Raw genomic sequence first — 9,521 nt, forward strand, 5'->3', positions numbered from 1 at the left:
GAAACCAATAAATGGGGAAATATGAATTAAAATACTAGAATCTAATATTAATCATGAGGAAGTAGTTTTTAAATGTAATTTTGATGGGAATGAGACAATTGTTCAATGATAGATCATTTCCCTAATGTTTTAGATGCTAGATTCAACCCTTAGCACATGAAAAAAGAAATACAACAAAAAAGTATAATGAAGGGAAATATTAACTGACTGGTGAAAACTCAAAAGCAAGCAGATATAATAACCGTGATTATGTGATATATGATTATATATAGCTAAATTTTGTAATATAGCAAAGGACAAAGTGATTAAGAATTTAAGCATTTCAAAGATATAGTGGAAATTTCCACACATGTAAATATATACACTAAAAACCATCTTGCTCTGAAAGCTATGCCATAACACATGTTTTATGTAGATCAGCAAGTACAATCTAGGGAATATGTTTAGAGTTTTGTGCTATTTATTAAAAGTTTGTTTTCCTGATGATGTAAGAAACTGATCTACAAGTATAGCAGAATGTTATTAGGAGCCTGTAGTAGACAGAAACAAATACAGAGGCACATGACTGGAACAGGTGCAGGGAATTAGAGAGAGACCTTGCAACACCCAGTTCTAAAAAAGATATTTCCATCAAATGTCTCCCTCAGGGATCAAGGGACTTTACAGAAGAGGAGGCAGAAATATTGTAAGAGCTGCTGTGGATGGAAGAAACAAAGGAACTAAGAGTTTCTCAGTGTAACAGAGCTGATGGACATGTGAACTGAAAAAGACTATGGCAGTATGTAGTTTCTATACATGTCTAAGCCAGATGGTGTCCTTACATTGAGAGGAGTCGTGGACCCAGAATTCATCCCTACCCTACTCTAGTTGGTAACTGCCCACAAAGAAAAAAAAAACAGTTTTCTCCAGTGGAGTATCACTGGGTAAACATACCACATTTATTTGTAGGCCCCACGCTAAGCAGTAGATAACAAAGACAAAAGTGACTCAGTACTAGATTTTGAGGATTTTGTGTTGGGGGGACGGAGTGCCTCATAATGCTTTTTCTATCTTTGTTTGTTTGTTTTTTTTACCCACAGACTTTTTGCTTATAAATTATGATATATGATTTTGCATCAATATTAGCTTCCTATGTGTGCCAACATGTGTGTGTCTAAGTCTATATGTGTTTCTTATGCATTTTTGGCAACATTTTAAAAATTCATTTATTTGTTGCTTCTCTGCATGTTTTTGTCATTATTATTTTTTCCATTAGTTAATTTATTCACTTGTTTATGTCTGAACTGCAGCCCCTCCCTCCTCATCTCCCTTTACACACTCCTTCTTCCTAAGCCTCCTCTTCTTTTCTGAGAGAGCGGGGACACCCTGAGTATCCTCTTGCCCTAACATAACAAGTCTCTTCAGGGTAGGTGCAACATCTCCCAATGTGGCCAGACAAGGCAGTCCAATTTAGGTAGGGAAAAAATTCTACAGACAGCCAACAGCCTTAGAGACAGTTCCCGCTCCAATTTTTGGGTAACACACAGGAAAACTGAATTGTACACTTGCTACATATGTGCTGGGTGTGTTGCTCCTGCCCATGAATACTTTCTTTGGTGGCTCAGTCTCTGAGAACCCCCATAGTTACAGGTTAGTTGACTTTGGTGGACTTCCTGTGGATTTCCTATCCCCTTTGGGGCCCTTAATCCAACCCTTCGACAGGATTCCCTTACCTCTGTCCAAAGTTAGGCTCTGGGTCTCTGCATTTGTTTTAGTGCACTGCTGGGTGGAACCTCACAGAAGAAAGTTATGCTAGGCTCCTATTTTCAAGCATAACAGAGAAACTTTAAGTGTCTAGGATTGGTGATTTTACATGGGATAGGTCTTAAGTTGGGATGGGTTTGGTTGCCCATTCCCTCAGACTCTGTTTCATCATTAGTCCTTGCATTTCTTGTGGACAGGACAAATTTTGGGTAAAATGGTTTGTGGGTTCATAGTTGGCCTTATCCCTCCACTTTGGGACTTACCTTGCTTCAGGACGTTCCATATTCCCAGGGATGTCTCATTGATGGTCACCCTCATTGAGTCTTCAAGCCTCCCCCATCCCAGGTCTCTGGCATATCCCAGAGATGTCTCCTCATTTACACAATCCTGCCATCTTGAGGTTTCCATGCCTCCTGCTGACCCTCTAGTCCTATCTCCTGTCTCTACTCATACCTGATCTTGACTCTCCAATTCTCTTCAGTCCCTTTCACTCCCTGTTCCCTTGATTATTTTATTCCCCATTCTAAGTGAGATTAAAGCTTCCTCTCCTGGGTCTTCCTTCCTGTTTAGCACTTTGGGTCTGTGGGAACATATCATGGGTATCCTATACTTTATGGCTAATATCCACTTATAAGTGGATATTATACTGTGCTTGTTTTTTGGGTCTGGGTCAGCACACTCAGATTGACATTTTCTTGTTCCATCCTTTTGTCTGCAGAATTCATGGTGTCCTCCTTTTAATAGCTGAATAGTATCCTGTTATGCAAATGAACCAAATACTTTATATCCAGTCGTGGGTTGAGGGGCATCTGGGTTGTTTCTAGTTTCTGGTTATTACAAACAAAACATCTATAAACAGAGTGTACATGTGTCCTTGTGAAGTGCTGGATCATCTTTTGGGCATATGGACAGGAGTTATATAGCAGGTCTTTGGGTAGACTATTTCCAATTTTCTAAGAAAGCACCAAATTTATTTCTAGAATAAGGTTGTAAAAGTTTTCACTTACACTAGCAATGGAAAAGTGTTGTCAATTCTCTGCATCCTCACCAGCATGTGGTGTCATTGAATTTTTGATCTTCGGCATTCTGATTGGTATAAGGTAGTATTTCAGCATTGTTATGATATGCATTTCCCTGATGACTAAAGATGCTCAACATTTCTTCACTGTTTCTCATCCATTCCAGATTCCTTTGTTGAGAATTCTTTGTTTATATTTCTATCCAATTTTAATGATGTTATTTGGTTTGTTCATGTCTAAATTCTTGAGTTCTTTATATATTTTGGATATTAGCCCTCTGTTTGATGTAGGGTTACTGAAGATGTCAGAATGAATAGACTGCTGTTTTGATATATTGACAGTGTCCTTTGCCATACAGAAGTTTTTCAGTTTAATGAGGTCTCATATATTAGTTGATAATTTTAAAGCCTGAACCATTGGTGATCTGTTCAGGAAAATGTCTCCAGTATCAATGGATTCAAAGTGATTTTCTAGTTTTCCTTCTTTGAGTTTAGTTTATCTGGTCTTTGATCTACTTTGATTTGAGAGTGGTAAATATGAACCTATTTGCATTTTTCTAAATGCAGACATCCAGTTAGAGCATCACCGTTGCTTGAAGATGCTTTCTTTTATTTTTATTATATGTTTTTTGACTGCTTTGTCAAAAATCAACTATCCACTAGTTTATGAGTTTATTCCTGGGTCTTTTATTCCATTCAATTGATCAGTCTGTCTCTTTCTATACTGATACCATGCTGGTTTCATTACTATTACTGTGTAGTACAGATTGAAGTCAGGGGTAGAAACTCTTCCAGATGTTATTATAATTCTCAAGATTGTGTTAGCTATGCTGTGTTTTCTTATTTTTCTGTAAGAAGTTGAGAATTGTTATTTTAATTCCTTTTAAAAATGTGTTGGAATTTTGAGAAGAATTGAATTGAATCTGTAGATTGATTTTGGTCAGATGACAATTTTGACTATGTTAATTCTAGTGATCCATGAGCATGGGAGATTTTTCCAATTTCTGCTATGTTCTTCACTTTCTTCGGGGACTTGAATTTCCGGTTGTACAGGCCTTTTACTTGTTTGATTAGAGTTGCAACAAGACATTAAATGTGGCTTTTGTGAAGGGTATTATTTCCCTGATTTCATTCTGAGCCCATTTATTATTTGTGTAAAAAAGGACGGTTACTATTTCTTTGAGTTAATTTTTGTATCCAGGCCTTTGCTGAAGACATTTTGTACCTGTAAGAGTTCTATGGTAGAATTTTGTGGATTGCTTATGCTCAGTAGCATTTCATCTACAAATAGTAATACATTGACTTCATTCATTCCAATGTATATCCACTTGGTCTCCTTTTGTTGATTTACAGCTCTATCTAGAACTTCAAGTACTATATTTCCATACAATTTCATTCCATCTACTCCTATTGGGTATGTTTGCTTCTTCTTTTTCTAGAACTTTCAAGTGTGCTGTTAACAAGAAAGAGTGTAGATTTGGGTGGGTGAAAAGGAGGGAAGGATATGGGAGGAATTGAAGAAGTAGAAAGTCTAATTAGAATATACTTTATTTTTAATTTTTATTAATCTTTCCACTTGTTTACATCTGAAATCATAACCCACTTTCTGGTTAACCCCTCTACAAACCCCCCCATCTCATGATATCTCACTTCCTGGTTACCCCTCTGCCACCATCCAATCCCACGTCTGTCCTCTCCCCTTACTTTTGCATGTAAGTGAGTGTTCCCACACTCTACTGTCTCACCATTCAAGCATTCTTATATTTTGGAGCATCAAACCTCTCCAGGACCAAGGTTCTTCCCTGTTGTGGCTGTCAGGCAAGGCCATTCTCTGCTACATATGTATCTGCAGCCAAAGAGCTCTTTCGGTACACTCCTTGGTTGGTGGTCTAGTCTCTGGGAGAACTTGGTGGTCAGGCCAGCCTATGTTGCTTATTTTCAATAAAACACTATTTTTCTCCAAAGTATATGAGATAGTACAATATATACTATAAAATATCTCAATATATTTAGCATTCTATGTATTCTCTCTAGCCAAAAGCTAATAAAATTTTAAATTAACATAATACACACTTACAGATGCCTTCAAGTTAAGAAAGTTAAATCATAATTCATAGTATAGTTTAGAAACTTATAAGTATAAAAATATTTAGATTGTGTTAAATATTCTCAAGTTATTTTTTTCTCTGAGATGACAAGAGAAATAATATATGCCTAGTAAGGCATTTCTGCTACATCACTAATCACTTTAATTCTCATTCTGGCAAAGACAGCCCATGCTGTAACCCTACCAGTAGTCATTGTAATTTCAGAGCAAACTATAAAATGTGAAAGCATGAATCCACAGTTCAAAAGGACTTTGGCAAAAATAACAGGAGAAAGGGAGAAAGGAAGACAGGAAGGGAGGGATGAAGTAAGGGATGAGAAGGAGGGAGAGAAGAAGGAGGAGGAGGAGGAGGAGGAGGAGGAGGAGGAGGAGAAGAAAAACAGAAGAAAAGGAAGAGAACCAAGTCAGAAGACACAACGAGAGAAAGATAGGAAAACAGATATATGAAGACACAAGGATACAGAAACATAAATCAATAAAAAAGAATTCTATAGATCATATTTCAGTAAATAGTTTTTTCCATGTCATAGGAGAATACTACAAATCAAGCTGCTTCTATAGAAGCCTCAACATATAATACCAATAAATAATAGCTACCAAAATTGACCAAGTGGTCATATATCATGTACTAATAATTGTGTCACCCCACTCTTGACCAGTGTCTTCTCTTTGTCTTTCTCTGATTCCTGCTCCTCACTATTCCAATCTGTCCTATGTACTGGTTTCCAGAAATGGGTGTAGAAACTTTGGCAGCTCCTTTTTACATCCTATCACAGCAGCTTCCACCCTGACCAAGGTCTTTTCTTATACCATATATTTAATGTAATCTTTCTGGGTAAGTACTACTTTCACATATTAAAATAACTTTTCTTTGTATATTCGAAGTTGCACAGTTCAAAGAAGGAGCAAGCCTGTGATTTTTTTCTTGCTTAACCCATCTAAGCAATTCTTCTGATCTCAGAGGTTTATTTGTCATGCTGAAAGTGGATGAAAAGGTGCAGCCTCCATACTGACACTTTGATTAGTCTTAGCAGCCACAATTCTTTCTGGAGCCTGTGTTCTATCTGAAGCACATAACTGAATTAATCCACAGGTTATACTACACTTTTCCTTTGACACTTGGGTATAAATGCAGAAAGATAGATTTAAAACCAACTTTCCCTTGAGACTTGGTACTGTCTGACAAGTGGCTGCACTCTCTATTTTCTAGTCTCCAGAAGGAACTACTTCAGGAAAGGTTTTAGCTCTGGATCATGGGCTGAGTATATGTTTCACACAGAGCTCCTGCACTGAATAGGATCTGTCATAGAATTAGTTTTTCATTTTCTTTCTCCTGAGCTATGAATTCACTAATAATCTATTAGTTTACATAGTCACTTAGTTCGGTAAGGATTTAATCTCTTTAAAACTACAAGGTGAATAAATTAAATAAACTAATGTCTATGAAAGTACATCATGCTAAGACATGGAAAAGAGATAGACCAACATCCCTGAGAATGTCCATAGTCCTATGTCTCTTAATTGAGTCCAGATCAAACCAAATTAACAGTGAAGATTTTCTATCAAAACAGCAAACCAGTTAATCGGACTGAAGCTTTCTTAATGGTAAATGTTTAATTTAGCTCTTTACTTAAGAATATACTTGTTTCTCCAGTTCACCTCTTTGAGCTTTTCACAGCGAAGTTTGGTTCTAAGACATGTGATCTCACTTGAATGGCCAGCTTTTAGATCTGTCTGGTTACAGTATCAAAGCTTTTTGCTTCCTGAACTGAGCAATTTTTGAAATCTCAGAAGGTTTTCAGAACCTGGTCAGAAAACTTTAAGTAATGGCAGGTAACCTAAAGAGATATGCACTTCTGTGACTGATTTCTCCAAAAGTAGAAAAACAATGAAGAGTATAGTAATGTTCAGACAGAACTGTACCTGAAGCTTTTCCTTGATGTTTCTCATCTGCATCAGCATAGGATTTATTTTTAAAAATCTTTATTACATTTATTAATTTACTTAGTGTGTGTGTGTGTGTGTTTATGAATACTCAGGCTTAGAGTCAAATCCAGAGATGTGGCAGTATTAGGCACTTCTCTATCTAACACAATCTACTCTGTCCATAAAGCTTGAGCTCACTCATTTGGCTAGAAATGCTGGCCAACAAATTCCAGGGATTCATCTCTGTCTGTTGCACCCACACCTGAGTTGCAGACTTGCGTAATGTGGTTCCCAGCCTCTACATAGAAGCTTGGGGTACTAAACTCAGACCCTGATGTTTATGTGTGAAAAACTTTACTCTTCCACCAATCTTCCCACCCAATTCTCTTTTTAAAAGTACATATAGTACATGGTGAGTTAAATTGTCTATCATTGCAACATAGAAACAATGATATTGACTATTATCACCTAGTATTTTACTTATTTTAATACTTTAATGAATAAATTTGGCCTATCAATGCATTTTATTCACACACACACACACACACACACACACACACACCCCAGTTTGCTTAAGTAATGGTGTCGTAGGTTTTACTGCTGTGAACAGACACCGTGACTAAGCCAACTCTTATAACAACAAACATTAATTGGGGCTGGCTTACAGGTTGAAAGTTTAATATCATTATCAACAAGGAGAGTATGGCAGTGTCCAGGCACTCATGGTGTAGGAAAAGCTGAGACTTCTACATCTCATCTATAGGCCACAAAGAGAAGTCTGGCTTCCAGTCAGCTAGGAAGAGGGTCTTAAAGCCTATGCCCACAATGAGTCACCTGATCCAAGGTCATACCTCCAAGTAGTACCACTCATTGGGCCATACATACACAAACTGCTACATTACACTCCATGACCCCCATAGACTTTTTCAGACACATGAGTGAATGGGGATATAATTATCCATACCATAATGCTAAATAAAACACATAGTCCAACTTCAAAAATGCCTGTACTCTATAACAGTCTCAATAATGTTAGAAGCCCAAAGTTCAAAATTCTCTTCTGAGATTTATATTATCACTTAATTCTAATCCTCAAAGCAAGACAGGAAACCAGTCTGGCATACTCTAAACTCTGCATCTCCATGTATGATGTCAAAACAGTCTTCAGATTTCTAACTCTTTTCTCATCTTTGTTGACTGCAACAAACTTATTCTGGGTTGGCTTCACACCCTGTTAGCATCTTTTCTTAGCATGTGTCCAATAGCTCTGGAATCTTTAACTTTTTGGGGTCTCCAAATCAACTTCAACCACACAGCTTCTGATTCCAATATCTGGGACCCTTACAAGATCTTCTGGCTGCTTCCAAAGGGCTTGGCTCACATTTTCAGTTGTACCCTCTGTCAAATTCTAGGGTTTTCTTTACTCTACTCCACTGCTACTGCTGTCCTTGAGGGCCATCTCATGGTACTGACATCTCCAATACTTTAAGGTTTTCTTTTGCAACTAGGCTTCACCAATAGCCTCTCCTAGTGTCTCTTTAAGGTGCCAAACTTTAGCATCTTTTAATGATCCCCTTCATTCCTGGACTGTCAACTGTTACTGATGGTATTCTTCACCAGTGTTCTTCCCTGGCCTCTTACAGTGTCAAGCTTCAGCTGCTCTTTATGAACCCTTCACATCTTCAAACCAGTGCTACCTGGGTGATTCGTACATATTACCAAGTGCAGCTGCAGCATGAGGCTATCTTGGCTATCTTTGGAACATAAATTCTTCGTGCTGTCAGAAAATGATTCCAAGATTTTAACTCAGTAATGCAGGCATCTTCTTAATCATCAATTTCTTAGCTCCAGCTAATCAGCAACAATTGTCCCAATAGTTGCTTCTATTCTGTACTCTAATGTCATAGAACCATATGCCCAAAGCTGCAAAGTTCAGCTACTTGCTATGGCTGGAACATTGCCCCCTTATTCTATTATTAGCTTTCTGCTTTCCAACTTCCTCTCTGCCTAGGCATAGTTATCCTGTAACTTGTTTTGTAGATTGACCTTTAACACACAGATCTACATGGTTCTGTCTCCAGGTATTGAAGGCATGTACCACCATGCCTGGATCTTATCTTAGCTGGGTGAAATCTTGCCCTAAAATCCCTTAATCTGTTATCTCATAGAAAAGAGTATTTAGGGAGTCTGGAGAGATGGCTTAGTGGCTAAGAGAACTGACTGTTCTTCCAGAGGTTGTTGTCTTTTTGGGAAATGGGTAGCCTTGTTAAAAGAAATGTGTCACTGTGAAGGTGTGCTTTGAGGTCTCATATATGTGCTTATGTCTGTGAAGAGTGTGATTCAAGCCTTCTGCTGAAAGCCTTCAGTTCAAGATGAAGAACACACAGCTCTTTCTCTAATACCATGTCTGCCTGGACAGTGGCATGCTTCCTGCCATTATGATAATGGACTAAACCTCTGAAACTCTAATCCAAGTTCATTTAAATGTTTGCCTTTATAGGAGTTGTTTTGGTCATTCAGTATCTTCATAGCAATGGAACCCTAAGACAGACAGACAGACACACACAGAGACAGACAGACAGACAGACAGACAGACAGACAGACAGACAAAGGTAGATAGACAGTACACATACATACACACACACTCACACACACACACACACACACACACACACACACAGAGAGAGAGAGAGAGAGAGAGAGAGAGAGAGAGAGAGAGAGAGAGAG

This window comes from Grammomys surdaster, unplaced genomic scaffold (genome assembly GCF_004785775.1).
Source record: "Grammomys surdaster isolate TR1022 unplaced genomic scaffold, NIH_TR_1.0 1087, whole genome shotgun sequence".
Classification (NCBI taxonomy): Eukaryota; Metazoa; Chordata; class Mammalia; order Rodentia; family Muridae; genus Grammomys; species Grammomys surdaster.